Consider the following 21,241-nt stretch of genomic DNA (forward strand, 5'->3'; position numbering starts at 1 on the left):
CAACTACCAAAATTGAAGCAGGAAGAAATAGAAAACCTGAACAGACCTATAACCCCTAAGGAAATTGAAGCAGTCATCAAAAATCTCCCAACAAACAAAAGCCCAGGGCCAGATGGCTTCCCAGGGGAATTCTATCAGACATTTAAATAATTAATACCTATTCTCCTTAAACTGTTCCAAAAATTAGAAATGGAAGGAAAACTTCCAAACTCATTTTATGAGGCCACCATTACCTTGATCCCAAAACCAGACAAAGACCCCATCAATAAGGAGAAGTACAGACCAATATCCTTGATGAACATGGATGCAAAAATTCTCACCAAAATACTAGCCAATAAGGTCCAACAGTACATTAAAAGGATTATTCACCATGACCAAGTGGGATTTATCCCTGGGCTGCAAGGCTGGTTCAACATCTGCAAATCAATCAACGTGATACAATACATTAACAAAAGAAAGAAGAAGAATCACATGATCCTCTCAATAGATGCAGAAAAAGCATTTGACAAAGTACAACATCCTTTCTTGATCAAAACTCTTCAGAGTATAGGGATAGAGGGTACATACCTCAATATCATAAAAGCTATGTATGAAAAACCTACAGCCAATATCATTCTCAATGGGGAAAAACTGAGAGCTTTTCCCCTAAGGTCAGGAACACGGCAGGGATGTCCACTCTCACCACTGCCATTCAACATAGTATTAGAAGTCCTAGCCACAGCAATCAGACAACAAAAAGAAATCAAAGGCATCCAAATCGGCGAAGAGGAAATCAAACTGTCACTCTTTGCAGATGATATGATACTGTATGTGGAAAACCCAAAAGACTCCACCCCAAAACTGCTAGAACTCATACAGGAATTCAGTAAAGTAGCAGGATATAAAATCAATGCACAGAAATCAGTGGCATTCCTATACACCCACAACAAGACAGAAGAGAGACAAATCAAGGAGTCAATCCCATTTACAATTACACCCAAAACCATAAGATACCTAGCAAGAAATTTAACCAAAGAGGCAAAGAATCTGTTCTCAGAAAACTATAAAATACTCATGAAAGAAATTGAAGAAGACAAAAGAAATGGACAAACGTTCCATGTTCATGGATTGGAAGAACCAACATTGTGAAGATGTCAATGCTACTTAGAACAATCTACACATTCAATGCAATCCCCATCAAAATACCATCCACTTTTTTCAAAGAAATGGAACAAATAATCCTAAAATTTGTATGGAACCAGAAGAGACCCCGAATAGCCAGAGGCATCTTGAAAAAGAAAAGCAAAGCTGGCGGCATCAGAACTCTGGACTTCCAGGTCTATTACAAAGCTGTCATCATCAAGACAGTATGGTACTGGCACAAAAACAGACACATAGATCAATGGAACAGAATCGAGAGCCCAGAAATGGACCCTCAACTCTATGGTCAGCTTATCTTCGACAAAGCAGGAAAGAATGTCCAATGGCAAAAAGACAGTCTCTTCAACAAATGGTGTTGGGAAAATTGGACAGCCACATGCAGAAGAATGAAACTGGACCATTTCCTTACACCACACACAAAAATAGACTCCAAATGGTTGAAAGACCTAAACGTGAGACAGGAGTCCATCCAAATCCTAAAGGAGAACACAGGTAGCAACCTCTTCGACCTCAGCCGCAGCAACTTCTTCCTAGAAATATCACCAAAAGCAAGGGAAGCTAGGGCAAAAATGAACTATTGGGATTTCATCAAGATAAAAAGCTTTTGCACAGCAAAAGAAACAGTCCACAAAACCAAAAGACAACCGACAGAATGGGAGAAAATATTTGCAAATGACATATCAGATAAAGGGCTAGTATCCAAAATCTATAAAGAATTTATCAAACTCAACACCCAAAGAACAAATAATCCAATCAAGAAATGGGCAGAAGACATGAACAGACATTTTTCCAAAGAAGACATCGAAATGGCCAACAGACACATGAAAAAGTGCTCAACATCGTTCGGCATTAGGGAAATCCAAAGCAAAACCTCCATGAGATACCACCTCACACCAGTCAGAATGGCTAAAATTAACAAGTCAGGAAAACGAGAGCGGGGATGCGGAGAAAGGGGAACCCTCCTACACTGTTGGTAGGAATGCAAGCTGGTGTAGCCATTCTGGAAAACAGTATGGAGGTTCCTCAAACAGTTGAAAATAGAGCTACCATATGATCCAGCAATTGCACTCCTGGGTATTTACCACAAAGATACAAATGTAGGGATCCGAAGGGGTACGTGCACCCCGATGTTTATAGCAGCAATGTCCACAATCACCAAACTGTGGAAAGAGCCAAGATGTCCATCGACAGATGAATGGATAAAGAAGAGGTGGTATATATACACAATGGGATATTATGCAGCCATCCAAAGGAATGAGATCTTGCCTTTTGCAACAACGTGGATGGAACTGGAGGGTGTTATGCTTAGTGAAATAAGTCAATCAGAGAAAGACATGTTTCATATGACCTCACTGAGATGAGGAATTCTTAATCTCAGGAAACAAACTGAGTGTTGCTGAGTGGTGGGGGGTGGGACAGATGGGGTGGCTGGGTGATAGACATTGGGTAGGGTATGTGCTATGGTGAGTGCTGTGAATTGTGCAAGATTGTTGAATCACAGATCTGTACTTCTGAAAGAAATAATGCAACATATGTTAAGAAAAAAGAAAAAGAAGAAGATAGCAGGAGGGGAAGAATGAAGAGGAATAAGTCGGAGGGGGAGACGAACCATGAGAGACAATGGACTCTGAAACACAAACTGAGGGTCCTAGAGGGGAGGTGGTTGGGGGGATGGGTTAGCCTGGTGGTGGGTATTAAGGAGGGCACGTTCTGCATGGAGCACTGGGTGTTATGCACAAACAATGAATCATGGAACACTACATCAAGAAATAATGATGTAATGTATGGTGATTAACATAACAATAAAAAAATAAAAAAAAAAAAGAGTGCTATGTATTATAAAGAGAGGAACAAGCGAAGTGTTATTGGAATTCAGGGAGAGAGGCATGGGTAAATTCCCGGTAGAGTAATTTGGAACACCTTCACAGAGGAGGTAACATTTGGGCTATGGCCTTGCTGGTAGGTAGAGTTGATGGTTGTATAGATTGGAGAGGGAGGATGGCCTCGAGCTACCCAGGTAGAGGGAACGGCATGGACAAAGGCATGGGGGTCGGAAGGCACAGGGTCAGTGGCACCCAGGGATATGCTTATGGGCGTAGATTCTCATTGGTGACGAGTCCAGATGTAGAAGTCAAAAATCGAGGTGAGTGCAGGGGCAGAGGAGGCCGCAGCCTTCCATGGCGTAAATTGTTCATCTACCCATCTGTCTCCCCTCCCCCGCAGCTGTATGAATTCTTCCACGTTCATCTCCCCCTCCAGGACACCTTCCACACTTCCCCAGTTTGGCTTAGGTGCCTCCCTGTGTACTCTCGAGGTCTCCCTATGTTTACCTCTGTCCTAAGCCTTAGCTCTGTCCTGCCTTGTCCTGTGTTAATCTTGTGCGTTTATGTTTTGGTCTCCTTCACAAGACCATGAGTAGTGAGGGCTGGGATCATGACTTCTGTGCCACCATATCATCAGTACTTAGCACAGTGCCTGACATATGCTAGGTATTCAATATATAGTTGTCAAGTGAATGAATGCTTCCTGTTTCTATTTCTCTCCTTCATTATCTTGCCCACTGGACTTAGAGTGTGTATTTAGTTCCCTCTACTTTGTCCTTAGTTGTTATTCCAGGTCTTGACTTTGCCTTATTCTTAGAATGTATTTTCATTTTATGCACTACCTTTGGACTCAGATTCCAGCTCCCATACTGGCCGATCTGCAAAGAGATGGTTTGGACAAATCTCCTTTATTCCGCCAACCTGCTCTGCTTTGAGCCCCAGTATATGATCCCTTGGGCATTTTCCAATTAAACAGTTATTTACGGAGTGCCTACTACATGCCAGATGAGGGCAGCCCCACAATACCCCTGGATTAACCAAGCTTGGCTGCATCCCTACATCTCACCAGAAGGACTACGGGGCTGGAGTAAATAGCAGATTCCCGTGGAGGAGAGAGGCCTGATGTGTCAACCAGATTAATTCATCCCTTGCCACAATTAGATGAGCGTTTGGGTCCTTCAAGCGAGTCCTGATGGCAGCTACCTCTTCCAGTGATCATTGGGAATTTATCTGGGCTCTTGCAGGGGTGAACGAGAGATTGTAATTCTGAAGTGGAACAGAAAGAAATGTAATTGGATCAATGCGCTGTTAATGATGCTATTGAACAGCTTTCTGCCAGAGCTGGGTTGTGAATGGGGCTGGTCACAGAGAACCTGGCCATGCCATGTGAATGCCCGACTTTGACACAAAGCATTCTGTAGACTGTAGAGTGCTTTTTGTATGCATGATCTCATATAATTCATTATAATCTTCCTTGGCCAGAGATGAGGTTTAGGGTATCAAAGTAGGCTCAGCAGACATTTGGCATTGTGTGTGGGGATGGGAAGAAAGATCCACATGGACATTTGTACTTTACAGGATGGTTACCAGCATCGGACAGCCTTTTGCTTATTGCTGCAGAGTTTCTGACGGGGGAGAAATGGGAAGCAAAATGAGTGCCTCTCACAGGAGAATGGTGGAGTAAATTATGGTGCATCTACCCATGGACGAAGTTTGTGCCCATGAAGGAGAGTGAAGTAAGGCTGTATCAGGTGACTTGGGGGCCTTTCTGCAAGGAATTGGTATGTATGATATGATACTATTTCTACAAAACACACATATGCATGGATATAGGCATGGATATAAGGCAAAATAACTGAAAATAAATGATCAGTGAATCAAGTGACATCATTTCTCTTTCCATAACATGTATCCGTGACTGACTCTGTGCCAGGCGCTGTGCTTGGCATGAGTGATTCAGTCATAAGGCCCAGGACCCATCCTTTAGAAAGTACTTGGTAGTCTATCCAAGTGCAGTACAAGCTAGAGTGGTCTGCCATTCTGGCTGCATATGAGTAGCCACTGGAGATTTTTAAAAATTCCAGTGCCTGGGTCCACACCCCAGACCAATTAAATCCGAATCCAGAGTTTGGACACCTGAATTCTAAATTTCCTCGGATATGAGGGTTGAGAACCACTGTCTTAGAACCTGAATTCTAATACCTTCAGACGTATTATTCTAGCTCAATATATGTATTAATAACTCTAGGCTAGGCTTTTGCAGACCTTGCATTTATTTAACAAAATGCCAAAGCTAAAGCAAAATGGTAAATCAGTTTTGGCCCTTTGTAGGGAAGCCCCTGAATGCCTGGCCAGTTGTGTCATTCCAAAGCTACTAAGCTAAAGGGGGAAGCAAGGGGGGATGTTAAAGCATGGATGGAGATTGAGGAGGGGGTGGTCTGACCTCATGACCCTTCCCCCTTCTCTGTGGGCTTCAGGTCCCCACCATCTGCTGAAGGTCTTTCTTTCTTTTTTCTTTTTGGCTTTATGGCATTCTGATAAAAGCGGCACTCGACTTAATTGGGGGCTCTCCCTCCTCTACAGTGTTGGCACTTGCTAATGAATTGTTTTCCCACTTAAAAATACACATTCACGTCGCTTAAGGAGACTCAACAGGTGAAGCCCAGTAATTAAGGATCTCTGCAGGAAGGGGAAATGGAAGCAGCAGCTGGTTCTCTTTAACAGTGCCATTAATCAGCCCCACCTGCACAGGAAAGGTGAGGCACCAATCATGATGAAGCCCAGAGGACAGGGCCCATGCTCCTCCTCAGGATTTTCACTGCCCCACATTTCAGAGCCATGGAAGGGAAGATGCAAGGCCTGTTAGTGCGGAGGCAAGCAGGAAACTAGGATGCAAGATGAAAGTTGCACTCACCCTGCAGGGGAGCCTTTCAAGAGGGAGAAGGCAGAAGCTGCAGACCTATTGAAGCTTAGTCAGGAACTCCTATGACATCACTTCTTTGAGATTTTATCGGTCAAAGCAAACCACTTGGCCAGCTCAGGTGAAAGAAGGCAGAGGAATAGACTTCCCGCTTCATGGGGAGAGGAGCAGAGTTGCATTATAAAAGCATGTGCATATAGGGATGGGGGAACTCGGGGCCCACTGTAGTGATCACTATAAATCTCATTAGTACCTCTAAGACTAACAATTGCCATTTTCCTAGTCCAAAAAAGCAGCAGAGCTGCAAAGTCTCCAGGGATTCTCAAGTGCCTATAACTTGCATTTCCATATTTTTATAGAACTTCAACTGCCCTGTTGTTTTTGTTCCATCTTTTTTTTTTTTATTTGAGGGAGTTAGTGAGAGAGAGCATGAGTCAGGGAGGAGCAGAGGGAGAAGCCGACTCCCGGAGCGTTGAGTAGGGAGCCAGTGCGGGGCTGGATCCCCATCCCAGGACTCCAGGATTGTGACCTGAGGCCAAGGCAAATGCTTAATGAACTGAGCCACCCAGGGGCCCCTTTGTTCCATCTTTTGATGCACCTGGTACATCCCCAGGATATCTATATCAACTCTGGTTGGTGCCACACTTCTACCTATTTCTCTGCCCAAATTAGACATGCCCACCAACTTCTGTGTGACAGCATTTAAAAAAATTACTGAATTAATTTTAAAAATTCAATTTTATTTAACATAGAGTGTTATATTAGTTTTGGGTGTGCAGTATAATGATTCGGTGTTCTCTATATTACTCAGTGCTCATCACAAAAAGTGTGCTCTTAATCCCCATCTCCTCTTTCACACATTCCGCCCACCCGCTCCTCACCTCTGGTAATTATCAGTTTGTTCTCTGTATTTAAGAGTCTCTTTTTTTGTGCGTCTCTTTCTTTCTTTCTTTTTTTCTTCTTAAATTCCATCTAAGAGTGAAATCTTATGGTATTTGTCTTCCTCTGACTTATTTTGCTTAGCATTGTACGTTGTACATCCATCCGTGTTGTTGCAAATGGCAAGATCTCATTCTTTTTTATGGCTGAGTAATGCCCCATTGTACATATATATGTGTGTGTGTGTGTGTGTGTGTGTGTGTATATATATATATATATATATACACACACACACCACATTCTATCTTTCCATTCATCTGTTAATGGATGCTTGGATTACTTCCATAATTTGGCTATTGTAAATAATGCTGCAATAAACATAAGGATGCATGTTTCGTTTTCTTTGGGTAAATACCCAGTAGTGTAATTGCTGAATCATATGGTAATTCTATTTGTAATTTTTTGAGGAAACTCCATACTGCTTTCCCCAGTGGTGCACCAGTTTGCATTCCCACCAACAATGCATGAGGGTTCCTTTTTTTCCACATCCTTGCAACACTTGTTTCTTGTGATTTGATTTTAGCCATTCTGACAGGTATGATGTATTATCTCATTGTGGTTTTGATTTGCACTTCCCTGATGATTAGTGATGTTGAGCTTCTTTTCATATGTCTGTTGGCCATCTGTATGTCTTCTTTGGAAAAATGTCTTTGTGGCTTCTGCCCATTTTTAATTGGATTATTTGGGGTTTTTTGGTGTTGACTTGCTTAAATTCTTTATATAGTTTGGATATTAACCCCTTATTGGATATATTATTTGCAAATATCTTCTTCCGTTTGGTAGGTTGTCTTTTTGCTTTGTTAATGGCTTCCTTTGCTGTATAAAAGCTTTTATTTTGGTGTAGTCCCAAGAGTTTAATTTTTTCTTTTGTTTCCCTTGCCAGAGGAGACATAGCTAGAAAAATACTTCTACAGCTAATGTCAAAGAGATTACTGCCTATGTTTTCTTCCAATAATTTTATGGTTTCAGGTCTCACATTTAGGTCTTCAATCCATTTTGAGCTTATTTTTGTACATGGTGTAAGAAAGTGGTCCAGATCCATTCTTTTGCATGTAGCTGTCCAGTTTTCCCAACAGCATTTGTTGAAGAGAAATGTCTTTTTCCCCTTGTGTAATCTTACTTCCTTTGTTGTAGATTAATTGACCATATAATTTGGGGTTTATTTCTGGGCTCTCTTTTCTGTTCCATTGATCTATCTATCTATTTTTGTGCCTGTACCATATCATTTTGGGTTTTTTTATTTTTTATTTTTTTATTTTTTAAAGATTTTTATTTATTTGAGAGAGTGAGAAAGAGAGAGAGAGCACATGGGGGGGTCGGAGGGAGAAGTAGACTCCCCGCTGAGCGGGGAGCCCGATGCGGGACTCGATCCCGGGACTCTAGGATCATGACCTAAGCCGAAGGCAGTTGCTCAACCGACTGAGCCACCCAGGAGCCCCATATCATTTTGATTACCACAGCTTTGCAGTATATCTTGAAATCTGGGATTGTGTTACCTCCTATTTTATTTTTCTTTTTCAAGATTGCTTTGGCTATTCAGGGTCTTTTGTTGTTCCATACAAATTCTAGGACTGTTTATTTTAGTTCTGTGAAAAGTCCTGTTGGTATTTTGATAAGGATTGCATTAAATCCGTAGATTGCTTTGAGTAGTATGGACATTTTAACAGTATTAGTTCTTCTAGTTCATGAGCATGGGATATCTTTCCATTTGCTTGTGTCTTCTTCAATTTCTTTTTTTTTTTCCAGATTTTATTTATTTGTTTGAAAGATAGCATGAGAGAGAGAGCGAGAGAGCCTGAGTAGGGTGGGGGAAGGTCAGAGGGAGAGGGAAAAACAGTCTCCCCACTGAGCAAAGGGCATGATGCAGGGCCCAGTCTCAAGACCCTGGGATCACAACCCATGCTGAAGGCAGACACTTAACCTACTGAGCCGCCCAGGTGCCACATCTTCTTCAATTTCTTTCATCAACATTTTATAGTTTTTAGAGTTCAGGTCTTTTACCTCCTTGGTTAAGTATATTCCTAGGTATTTTACTACTTTTGGTACAATTGCAAATGGGATTGTTTGCTTAATTTCTTTTTCTGCTACTTTATTATTAGTGTATAGAAATGGAACAGATTTCTCTATTTTGATTTTGTATCCTGCAGCTTTACTGAACTCATATATTGACTATCAGTTCTAGTAGTTTTTTGGTGGAGATTTAGGTTTTTCTATGTATAGTATCATATCATCTACAAATAGTGAAAGTTTTACTTCTTCCTTACAAATTTGGGTGCCTTTTATTTCTTTTTCTTGTCTGATTGCTGTGGCAGGGATTTTTAGTACTATGTTGAGTAAAAGTGGTGAGAATGAACGTCCTCGTCTTCCTGATCTTCGAGGAAAAGCTCTCAGTTTTTCACCATGGAGTATGATGTTAGCTGTGAGTTTTTCATATATGGCCTTTGTTATGTTAAGGTATGTTCCCTCTAAACCTATTTTGTTGAGAGTTTTTATTATGAATGATGTTGTCCTTTGTCAAATGGTTTTTTCTGCATCTGTTGAAATGATCATATGGTTTTTATCCTTTTTCTTATTGATGTGATGTGTCATATTGATTGATTTGCAAATATAGAACCACCCTTGCATCCTAGGAATAAATCCCGTTTAATTGTGGTGAATGAATTTTTGGGATGTATTGTTGGGTTCAGTTTGCTAATATTCTCTTGAGGATTTTTGCATCTATGTTCATCAGAGATATTGGCCTGTAGTTCTCTTTTTTATTGTAGTGTCTTTATCTGGCTTTGGTGTCAGGGTAATGCTGGCCTCATAGAATGAATTTGGAACTTTTCCTTCCTTTTCTATTTTTGGGAATAGGTTGGATAGAATAGGTATTAACTCTTTAAGTGTTTAGTAGAATTCACCAGTGAAGCCGTCTGTGTGTGATGACATTATTATGACATAAGGAGTACTTAGCTCTGGTTAGCCTGGGCCTGGGGGGCCCTTCTTTGATAGCTCATCAGTTTCTTCCAACTGTGCCTTAGCCATATTATGCTTCTCCAATCTAAATCTTGCAAGCAACTATGCATTTATATTTCATGATCTCCTGTATATTCCTGTTGGTGTTAAACCACCTTCTGTGATTTCCATCGTTCTGGTAGTTTTGGCATAAGCCTATTTTTCTATAGGTAGTTACGTCTATCTACTTAAAAAGTAATATTGACTCTCAATACCCTAATCTTCTTTAGATCTCTATTCAAAAATCATTTTTCCTAGTGAATCCTTTTCTGGCCTTGCTATTTAAAATTGAAGCCCCTCCCAGCCAGTCTGAAACCTTTCCCTTTTATTTTTCCTTTCCATAGCACTTAACACCAACTGTCATTCTATATGCTGTATTTATTTGTGAATAGTCTGTCTCTCCTCTTTCTAGAATGTCTCCAAGACAGTCTAGACTCCAGTAAGGTAGGGGATGTTTGTCTGTTTTGGTTACTGTTATAGCCTCAGTACCTAGTAGATAATCAACAAATAATTATTGAGTGAATAAATAAATCACCTCTCTCCGTTTCTCTTTATCTCTGTCTATATATAATTCTGTCTGTATCTGCCTATCTCCATCCATTCATCCGTCCACCCACTCACCTATCCTTCCTTCCATCCATCCACCTACTCACCTGTTCTTCCATCCATCCCTCCATCTGTCCACTCACCCATCCTATCCTCCCTCCCTCCCTCCCTCCCTCCCTGCCTGCCTGCCTGCCTGCCTGTCTGCTGGTGATCCTGCCTGGTTAACACATTAACATGGCTTAAATAATAATCAGAAGAACTGACACCTCAGAAAAGATCAGTTAATATCAGAGAATTTTTTAATGATTTTTGCAGTTTCCTTGTTCTTGCTGAGCATCTGTCTTTGAGACGAGGCAAGACTGTAGTGAACATAAAGGCAGTTCTTTATCTAAACAGAGCCCAGGCCCTGCTATAACTGAGAGTTATCATTAGGGAGCAAAAATTCTTTGATTCCTGAAAACTTAAAAGACTGAAACTACAAACATCAGAGAATTTTTCCTTTTAATCTGAGAAGCTTCCCAGCTGGTGGGGGGGGCTGGGAGGGTCATTTCAGGGGGGGTGAGTATCATTCCATCTTTAGATTATCCTTGAGGAGATTTGGGAGGGGTTCTCTGCCCCTCTGTATTCTGTTTTTAAACATTTGCTGAGGGATTTTTTGTGTGACTTTGGCTGTCACATAGTGAGGCAAATGTTAGAGAGAACTACATTCATGTCAGTTTGTTGAGGGCAGTGCTGGTTTAATATGAGAAAAGGGGAGGGCTGTCCATTCTGTCTCCTGTTACTAGTGGCCATAATCTGTCTCATGGGGCTGAGGTGGGAGCATTTGTAGGGCTTCTTTTCCCTGTGGTTACAGCTCTGAAAGCAGACTCACAACACAATGCCCATGGCTGTATCTTGGTCAGACCATTGTTGTGTTGTGATACGGTGATGATTTTATTTTACTTTTTCTTTTGGATTAAGGCTCATTGTGCTTCAACACTGGTCTTTGCAGGGCCCCAGAGCAAGTAGGAGTTAACATAGCAGGATGAAGCTTGCCGTCTTTAGAAGGGCGTGCTTTTGGGCTTGACCCTTGACTGGCATCAGGGAACTCAGCTTTTGGATTGTTCCAAATGCTGATAAGGCTTTTTTTGCCCACCAGGGGTACTGAATACCTGCTTCTCTTTTAGGATCCTGGGATTTCAATAGCGGCGTCTGGTTGTTGTGCCTATGTGACCAGCCCCCAATAAAACCTCTGAACTTTAAGTTTTGAGTATGCTTCCCTGGGCAGAAACACTGCACACATGTTGCTGATCTTTGCCCAAGGAAGGAGCATGTTCAATGTGATCCCTGGGGTTGGGGAGAGGCGGAGAGAATGTTGGGGGCCTGTGCGTGGATTCCTCCACACCCTGCCTGATATGGTCTTTTCCCCTTGCTGATCATGAGCTACAGCCGTGACTACAAGTGTCTCTCTCTCTCAGTCCTAGGTGGTAGTCTTTCTAGCACATCAAGGAATGTGTCTGTTTTGTTTGCCTGTAGGCTTTTCTGCCTTTTATCTCCACATCTTGCTTTCATTCATTTACATTCACTACCCTTAAGAGGCCACCATTTTGTGCTTAATGGATATCTTTCTGTTTGTGTATGTTCCCGTAGCATGTGTGTGTGTATTGTGTATGTGTATATATATATATACACACACATACACAATACACACACATATATTTCTATTCCTAGTTTTATCGAGGTATAATTGACATCTACCATGGTACAAATTTAAGGTGTACGATGCATTGATTTGCTACACTCATATACTGCAAAACAGTTACACCATAGCATTAGTTAACACCTCTGTCACATCATTATAAATTACTATTTCTTTTTTGTGGTGACACTTAAATTTATTCTCTTTGCAACTTTCAAGTATGTAATACAGTCTGTTTGTTAGATTGCTGGGACTTATTTGCCTTATTTCTAATATAGTTGTCTTATTAATTATGGAATAAGATTCTGAATCAATATGTTATTTATTTTATATTTTAAGTTATCATGCAGTACAGTTGATTTCTTTGGGGGGGTGGTATATAGTTCTATGAATTTTAACACATGCACGGCTTCACGTTAGCCCTCTCACCACGATCAGGATACCGAACACTTGCATCACCCTGAAGAACTCCCTCAAGCTCTTCCTTTGTAGCCATACTCTCTCTCCACTCAGAACTCCTGGTGACCCTTGAGCTGTCTCCCTCACTACAATTTTGTCTTTTCAGTGGAGTCATATAACTGGGATCATGCAGTCTGTAACATTTTGAGATTAGTTTCTTTCAGTCAGAATAATACCTTTGAAATTCATCCAGATTGTTGACTCTATCAGTAGTTTGTTTTTGTTGGTGAGTAGTATTCTGTGCTATGGATGTTTGTTTATCTGTTCACTCACTGAAGGATATTTGGATTGTCTCCAGTTTTTGGTGATTATCAGTGGAGCTGCAAATAAACATTTGTGCATCTGTGTATAGGTTTTTGTGTGAACATAGGTTTTCATTGTTTAGGGTACTTGGGAGGGGGATGACTGGACCATATTGTAAGTGTATGTTTAACTTCATAAGAAACTGCCACACTGTTTTACAGGCTGGCTGTGTCATTTTGCATTCCTATCAGCAATATATGAGCATTCCAAACTGCATGTTTACCAGTACTTAGTATTGTCAGTTGAATCTGTATCTTTTGAAAGTGCTCCCTCCATGTTTTATTTTTAGTCAAGGTATAATTAACATAAAGAGCACACATTTTATATGCGTAACTTGTTATTTGGTGTATGTATAGACCCCTGTATAATTGCTGCCTAGACTGAGATACGGAATATTCCCAGTACTGCAGAAGTCTCCCTTGTGCATCCTTAGAGTCTGTCCTCCCCAAGGGGAACTCCTATAATGACCTCTAACACTTTGGATTAGTTTTGTGTGATTTTGAACTTTATTAAAGGAATCATACATTATATACTTTTTGTGTTTGGCTTCTTTTGCTGAACGTTATGTCTGTGAGATTCATCCATGCTGCATTCAGTTGTGGCTTTTCCATTTTTGTTGCTGTATAGTATTCCATTGTATGCATATCCATTAATTTATTTATTAACTACTGGCTGTCTTCAGTTTGGGGTTATTATGAATTAAACTGCTATGAACATTCTTGAAAATGTCTTCAGGTAGACAAAGCATTCATTTCTCTCTTTTTTTATTTTTTAATTTTTTTTTTTAAGATTTTATTTATTTATTTGACAGAGAGAGAGACAGTGAGAGCAGGAACACAAGCAGGGGGAGTGAGAGAGAAGCAGGCTTCCCGCAGAGCAGGAAGCCCGACGCGGGGCTCGATCCCAGGACCCTGGGATCCTGACCTGAGCTGAAGGCAGACGCTTAATGACTGAGCCACCCAGGCGCCCCGACACAGCATTCATTTCTCTTGGGTATAGTTCTAGGAGTATTATTACTGAGTCATAGTATTTATATTTGGCTTTAGTAAATACTGGCAAACAGTTTTCCAAAGTACTTTTGCCAATGGATTCTCCCAATGTGTACACTTAAAAAAAATTAATGTGTGTGGAATTGTCCTAATGACCTCATGCTGTTTTTGACTCCCCTTGCATTGTGGTTGTAAGGTCCATCTCTACTGTTATTTGTACATCTAAGATGTCACTTCTAATACTTCATGGTGCTCACTCATTTACTTTTGCTTGTCTCCTTCCCCTGTGATGGACACCCTGTGGCCTTTAACTTCCTAAAACCACAAATAACATCACAATGATTATTTTCATATATGTTGTTGTAAGGAGCTTGGTAAGCATTTCTTACAGAGCTGCTCGTCTTTGGGTCTGTGACTCTTGCTCTGTTTAAATAGTAACATGTTGCTTGGGCCACGCCAGTGTGCATTCCTGCCAGCTGTGCATGATGGTTCTTATATCCCCACATTCCTAATACTTGTCCTTTTTGAGCCATGTCAGCCTATGAGGTATGAAATATCCTATTAATATTTTAATTTGCATTTTTCTGCATACACATGTATTTTAGCATCTCTTTATATATGCGTAATGTTTATATGTTGTGGGCTGGGTTACTTTAGAGCAGGGATTTTTAGCCTTGGTACTTTTGACTTCTGGGGTGGGGATAATTTATTATGGGAGTGGCCTGTCCTGTGCACTGTAGGATGTTTAGCATCATCCCTGGCCTCTACCCACTAGTTGCCAGACAACCAAAATGTCTCTAGACATTGCCAAATAACCCTGTGGGTGGGTGGGTGGGGCAAAATTGCTTCCAGCTGAGAACCAGAAGCTGTAAGAGGACCAGAGTGAAGCAGATACTAATGAAGATAAGATATCCAGTAGTATAGACCGTAGAGTTTAGAATTTAGGGATAGTGGAGGTATAGGAGCATAGACATTTTTATATTCTCAGACCTAACTAGATCCCAGTGGTATCTAGATCTGGAGTATTAGTTTCCCACATTTTACTTATCTCCCCATTACCCATTGATGCTTATCTTGGAGATTTCTAGGCCGAGAGCCAGGCAAACCTGGTTAACAATGACACCCAAAGGCACACTGATGTTGGGGATTGAGAAGGCCGAGTTAGTGGGAGATACACAGGGGGGCTGACCAGAGGGAGATTCCAGTGGTGGTTGAGAAGAAGTGAGAATCCCGTGGCCAGAGAAGCAGTGCCCTTCCTGGGAGCTGGAGATGGGCCTCAGAGTCTGAAGCTGGGTAGACCAGGAGCAGATTGGGTGAGGAGCCTGACACAGGGCAGAGAGAGTGGCTCTGTACATCCTGAGAGCCTGGGAGGTTTGCTCTTCAGAAGGTCACATGCACCACTGGACTTCTTTCCTCCTCCCTAAAAACTACAGGGTTGTTCCTGCCTCAGGGATGCAGTGTGTGACTTTTCTTGTGCCTCAAATGTTTGTCCTTTTGTGCTCAAGGTAGCCAGCAGCTTCTCATTACTTGGGACTTGGCTCAGATATCACTGCAGACCACCCTTTGTTTACTGTCGTATCCTCAGCCCTGAGAAAAGTGTTGAATGGTTTATGAATTAGAAAAAAATTCAGAATGCTTAAGAAACTTTCTTAAGGTCACACAGCTATTAAGTGGAAGAGTTGGGGTTTGAACTCAGAGCTGTGTCAAGGCCATGGTCTGTCTTATCATTATATTATACTTAGAATATTATGAGTATAATGTGTCTTACTGTACATTATGCTATACTTATATACTTACACTCTTATGCTATCATTACACATTCTTCATAGGTTAAATAGGATAAGCCTTGTCCAAATTAGCAAATATTCACGTGGGAGTCTGGCAGTGTCCTTGACCCTGGGATACGGTGGAGAAGGAGGAAGGGCTTGGGCTTCGTGGAACCCACCGTCTAATCAGACTGACCCATATGAGGATGGTTACCATAGGGCGCGATGAGTTCCAGGGTAAGAGGTGCACCTAGTGAGTAGGAGTTGGCCAGCCTTGAAGAGCAGGGGATGATGAAGAGGACTGTTGTAGGGAGAGAGATGTTGCATGTGAGAAGAACCTGGTGACTCTGAGGAGCAAGAGTTCTGGAGGGGTAGAAGACCCATTGCAGTGGTGAAGGTGGGAGTCCAAGAGATGAGAACTCTAGGGACAGAGAATTTGAACTTTGTCCCAAGGGTACCAGCCTACATCAGTGACTCCAGTGGGATATTACAGACATCTGGGGTTTTTGTAGGTGGATCTTCTTTGATTCGATACCTTAAGTACCCAGCAGAGGCTTTGATGGAGTTTATTAACCCAGTGGTCACACTGGGCCAGGCACATGAGCTGAATTAACTAACTACTTAATTAATCACTTAATCAAATAACCAGTTAATTCATTTAAAAAATTAGGTGTTGAGTCCCTGATACATACCAGACACTTCTAAGTGACTGGGGAGACAGCAATGAATGAAAAAACAGAACCCCTGCCTTCATAGGTCTTACATCCTACTGTGGGGAAGAGAGAATAGATGAATAAGTAAAATGTTCAGTATGTCAGGTAGTATGTGTCACGGGGAAGGATAAAGCAGGGAAGGGGGATAGCAAGTGACAAGGACAGGAAGGGCTTAAATTAAATAGGGCAAGAGAGAAGTTCTCACTGAGAAAGCGACATTTGAGCAAAGTCCAAGAAGTTGGCTGGAGAGCAGGTACAAATGACCTTGACATGTCCTTGGCATGTTTGAGAAGCCAAGAAAGTCCATGGGCCTGGAGTGTCATGAGCTCAGGGGTGAGTTGTAGGAGATGAGGTCAGGTAGAGCGAAGCCAAGCCCACCATCTCTGAAACTTGCAAAGTGAGCATCCTCAAAGTCCCCTGGAAATTATAGCAAGGTTGTGCAGGCTGTGGACTTGTCAGGTGGGGCAGTTGGTGCTGAGTGGTTGGTGTTAATTACACATCTCCAGCTCAATTTCCCAGCCAGGGTGGCTTAACTTAGATTAAGTTCTGTGGTAGAATAGTTCAAGCCCTCTCCCTGGAAATATGCACCATATACCTCCCGGGGGATAAAAGAACCCCAAAGGATAACTTTAAGGGAGGGAAAGCAGTAACACAGAGCCTCAATGTTCTTGACATGAATATCACATTGATTTTTGGTTTAAAAAAAATAATAAAAGGAATCAGAGGTTGGGAAGAGATACCTCCAGGTTTCCCCATTCAGTCATTTGAAGAATATTGAACAGCTACCACATTCCAGGCACTGTTCTGGGTGTTGGGGCCATGTCAACAAAGTCAACAGAAATCTTGACCTTGCAGGACTTACATTCTAGTGGGGTGGTAGGAAGCGAGACACAATTAAAAAAATAAGAACAGTATGTTGTATGTTAGATGGTGGTAAGTGCTATCCAGAAAAATCAAACAGGGCCAGGGCATGTTACAGTATTGGGGAGCCAATTTAAAAGAGGGCGGTTAACTCTTTTTTGCTTGCTATGAAGGGAATTACTGGGAAAATTGGTGAAATATGAATAAGGTTTGAGGAGTAGATAATAGTATTAAGTCAACATAAATTTCCTGACTTTATATAGTAGTTACAAGAAAGTGACTGTGGTCTTAGGAAATAACACACTGAAGTGTTTAGGGTAAAGGAATATCATCACCTCAACTCACTCTCAAGTGAAAAAAATCGCAAAAATGTGTATATATAGAAAAGGCAATGTAGTTAGTGTAGTAAAATATTGACTGGGGGAACTAGGTGGAAAGTTCTTTATGTGAATCTTACAGCTTTCCTGTTAGTGTGAAATTATTTCAAAATCTATAATCATACGACAAAACTAAGCAAGCAGAGTGGCTGGGGGGCTATCACAATTTGTCCTGCTCGTTTCCCGCCACTCTGCTCCCTCGTGTTACACACGATAGCTTTCCTGAATTATGTGCGATCCTCTTTTCTTCTTCCCACTCCCTAACCTACCAAACATGTCCTTTTACAATTTCCTGCCTTTGTTTCCTCCGCTTCTTCCTGGAAAACTTCTGTTCATCCTTTAAAAACCCTCATCTATGAAAACTTCTTTGTCATCTCCTACCCTCTCCAAAGAGAATAAATAACTCTTCCCCTTTATCTCGTTTTTTTTTTTTCTCCTTGTATTACTACATGGAAAACATAGTACTATTTTTATTTTGGTGTAAGTGATGATGAGTGCCATGGATCTTATAGGACCTGGGTCTCATCTTTCTATCCCCAGCCTAGTCTGGTGCTCAGCCTATAGTAGAAGCTCAGTAGAACATTGTCTGAATGGAGAACGGGAGCTTCGGGAAGGGGTGGCATGGTGAAAGAAGGGGTCCTGTTGGGACAACCCAGCAGTCATTTGACTCAGCAGAAAGACCTTTTTATAGAGGTAGGTAATGACACCCCTGCAGTCGAGGCATCACTGTTTAGGGAGTCCTGCAGGGCAGGGAGACCCTGTAGAATATTTATATCCTAGAGCTGGCTGCTAGTGATTGGGTGCAGGACAGGGGCAGGAGGATAATGGGGGTAAAATAATGGATAGAATTATGACTTAGGTTGATCTGAAAATAAATTGATAGTGGGATGTTGACCAGTTAGGCTTTTTCATTAAATGATCAAGACTTCTTTTGACCAAGATCCTCGTTAAGTTCTCTCGCCATGCTGGACTCAAAAAAAAAAAAAAAAAAAAAAAGTCACAAGAACTCAGGGCTCAGTGGAAGCTCACAGGTCACTCACTAGTCCAGACCTCATGGCGTGCTGGCACCTATCATTACGCTGATGCCCCTGGTCTTTAAGCTCAGGAGGAATGTGACCCTGAATGTTAACCTTTCAAGTTGAATGCAGAACACGAGACTGTTAACAGACCTATTTCTGTTTTACGGGGTACCCTGGAAATATTATTTGTTGTATGTGACACAATTTTAGTTGTTGTGGCTATCATTAAAGTTGAAGCAAGACTGTTCCCTAAAGTTTGGAGACTCAGGCGCAAATTGATTGAAACAGCGTAGAGTCATGTCAGGTCTGTAGGGATCTGTTGACGATGGAGCAAAAGAGAATGCTGTGGAACAGAATAGCATTATGGGTAAAAGAAGAGGAGTCCGGGAGACAGCTAGCTTGGGGCTTGAGTCACAGCCCAGTCACTCACCAGTTGTGAGACCTCAGGTAAGTCACTGGTCCTCTCTGAGCATCGATGTCCACATCTGTGAAATGGGGATAGTCATTGTACTTACTTCAAAAGGTCCACCTGAGGATTAGATGAGTTAATGTGCATGAAGTGCTAGTGTAGTGCCTGACACATAATAAATGCTCAGTAAATTTAGTTAATAATAATGTAATAAAAAGCAAACATAAAATATCTGATTTTCTGGTGTGTCTCTTCTATTTCATGAGCACTAGAGAGCAGGGGCTGTGTCTGTTTTTAACTGTGATATCCCACACCCACTACAAGGGCTGGCCCAGAGAAGGCGTTTGGCAATAGCATTTCTGGAACTGAGACCCCCCATCCAAATTTTGTCTCCAGGAATGGCCCTGTGCCTGTCTAGCTCCCAGCTGTATTCTGAGCACCTAGCATGGCAGCTGGCACATACATGCACACATTTGTTGACCGGTAGAGGAATGAATGTAAGGGGCAGTGGACATGGTTTCTGAGGGGTGTCCACGATGACGCCATGTACACGCTTCAGAGACTGCTCAGGGCTGCTGGCCATTCTGGTCTGTCTCACCACTTCTATATACACGTATAACATTGTATTAAACATGATTTACTTATACGTACACAGTAAACATTGTGGAAGTTTATGTGCCAGACCATCACCAGCAGTTTCCTAAGGGATGGGGACATTCACTTTTTACTATGTACTTGTCTGTTGTTTGATAGTTTGATGATAAGCGTATATTACTTTGGTGATTAAGACACCAAATAAGATAAAGAAATAAAGTCTTGAGTTGCACAGGTAGCTGAAAAAGGAGAGGCAAAAGATGAGGAAGAAGGAAGAGGAACAGAAATGAGCACATTTTCTAGAAAGAAAAATATCAGACACAGGTACAGAAACCAGTGGCCGAGAGTTTTGTCCCTAAAAGCCTCAGGTGTTAACCTCCTGCCCCAAAGAGGCTGCTGTCTTTTCTTGGTACGCCTTTAAATTTCTAGGTTCCCCCAGAAGAGGAGTAAACTGGGCACGTTTTTACGCTTAAGAGGGCGGGGTTTTGTTTGGGATCATGCTACCAACTCATGAGAACAGCTACCAGTTATGAACACTCACTGTATGCCACGTCAGCCGAGGACAGTGTTTATTAGGAAAAATTTTGCAGTTGGAAAAATTTTGCGGTCAGAGTGCCTGCTCAATCATTTGCTAGTTTGACCCTTTTTTTTGGCCTGGAGACTTAGCATTATTATCTGTAAAAGGGCACCAGTAAGTGTCTACTTTCTGTGTTGCATAGAGGCTTAAATGAGCTGATGCTGTGATACAGCCTGGTTCTTGGCACATAGTCAATACACTTGATAGCTATTCTCAGGACAGCCATGACATCGTTCAGTTGGTTCAGATAGCCAGCTGGTCAGCTACTCAGTCACACTCCTTTTTCTTCTGTTGTCCAAAGATTTATCACTAGAACTTGTTTTCCAATTCCCAAATGCTCTTCTGGAAGCTACATGTGCTGTTTTTAACATGGTCTCCCCAAGAGGTCTCAACCTGATGATCCCACGCAGTGCATTTGGCAGACTTGGCGCTTGGTAAGCTTCTGATAGTTTTGTTAATCAACTCTTCTCTAATAAGTCTGCTATTTTACGATCTGCTCAATAATTTCTTCAGAAATCAGTGGTTGCCTCTGGTCCTCGGCTATCAACTTTCAACTCTTCTCTGTCTCCTTTGTGGCCTCCCTAGTTTTTTGGTTTCTCCCAAAGACGTCAAAGCCCAGATCTTTGATGGCAGCTCCATGGACATAAGCATGAATTGTGAGACTTTATTCCTCTGGACTCTAAACTCATTTAAAGCAATACACTCTTACTAGCTGCTTCTTTATGTCGGATTTCACCTTCTTTTTAATGGTGTGTTTTTAATTTTTTGCTCTTAGTTCTTTTTTATATTATCAAAAAGATGGTCATGCATAAATTTGCACTTTTCTCTGTTACCTGGGGGTCAGCTATTGTTGTGCTTCCTAGTCTTCTTCTTCTTCTGGTACCTGCTTTTCTTCCAGAAGGAGATTCAGCTGGTGTTCAGTATACCCTGAACTCCAGGATATGCCGTGTAGCCTGGCCTGGGCAGTCAGAACATCGCTTTCCCTTCATGCCAGTGACTGGTTCAGAGATGGCATGTCACCCAGTTGGTGTGTCTTAGATGTTCTTGCCTCTGTTGGGGAAAGAGGCAGAGGCTCTTTTCTTCTAGAACTGCTTGTAATAAAGTGAAGTGAGCCTTGGTTTCCAGGGGCCACTA

The 21,241-nt window shown here is 41.7% G+C and overlaps 1 long non-coding RNA gene across 1 annotated transcript in view; it reads left to right on the plus strand.

The window, feature by feature from the left end:
- The window catches only part of LOC113933166, a 544,895-nt gene that overhangs the window by 86,267 nt on the left and 437,387 nt on the right, over window positions 1–21,241 (plus strand). The gene's annotated exons all lie outside the window — the stretch shown is intronic.

This window comes from Zalophus californianus, chromosome 10 (assembly GCF_009762305.2).
Source record: "Zalophus californianus isolate mZalCal1 chromosome 10, mZalCal1.pri.v2, whole genome shotgun sequence".
Taxonomy (NCBI): domain Eukaryota; kingdom Metazoa; phylum Chordata; class Mammalia; order Carnivora; family Otariidae; genus Zalophus; species Zalophus californianus.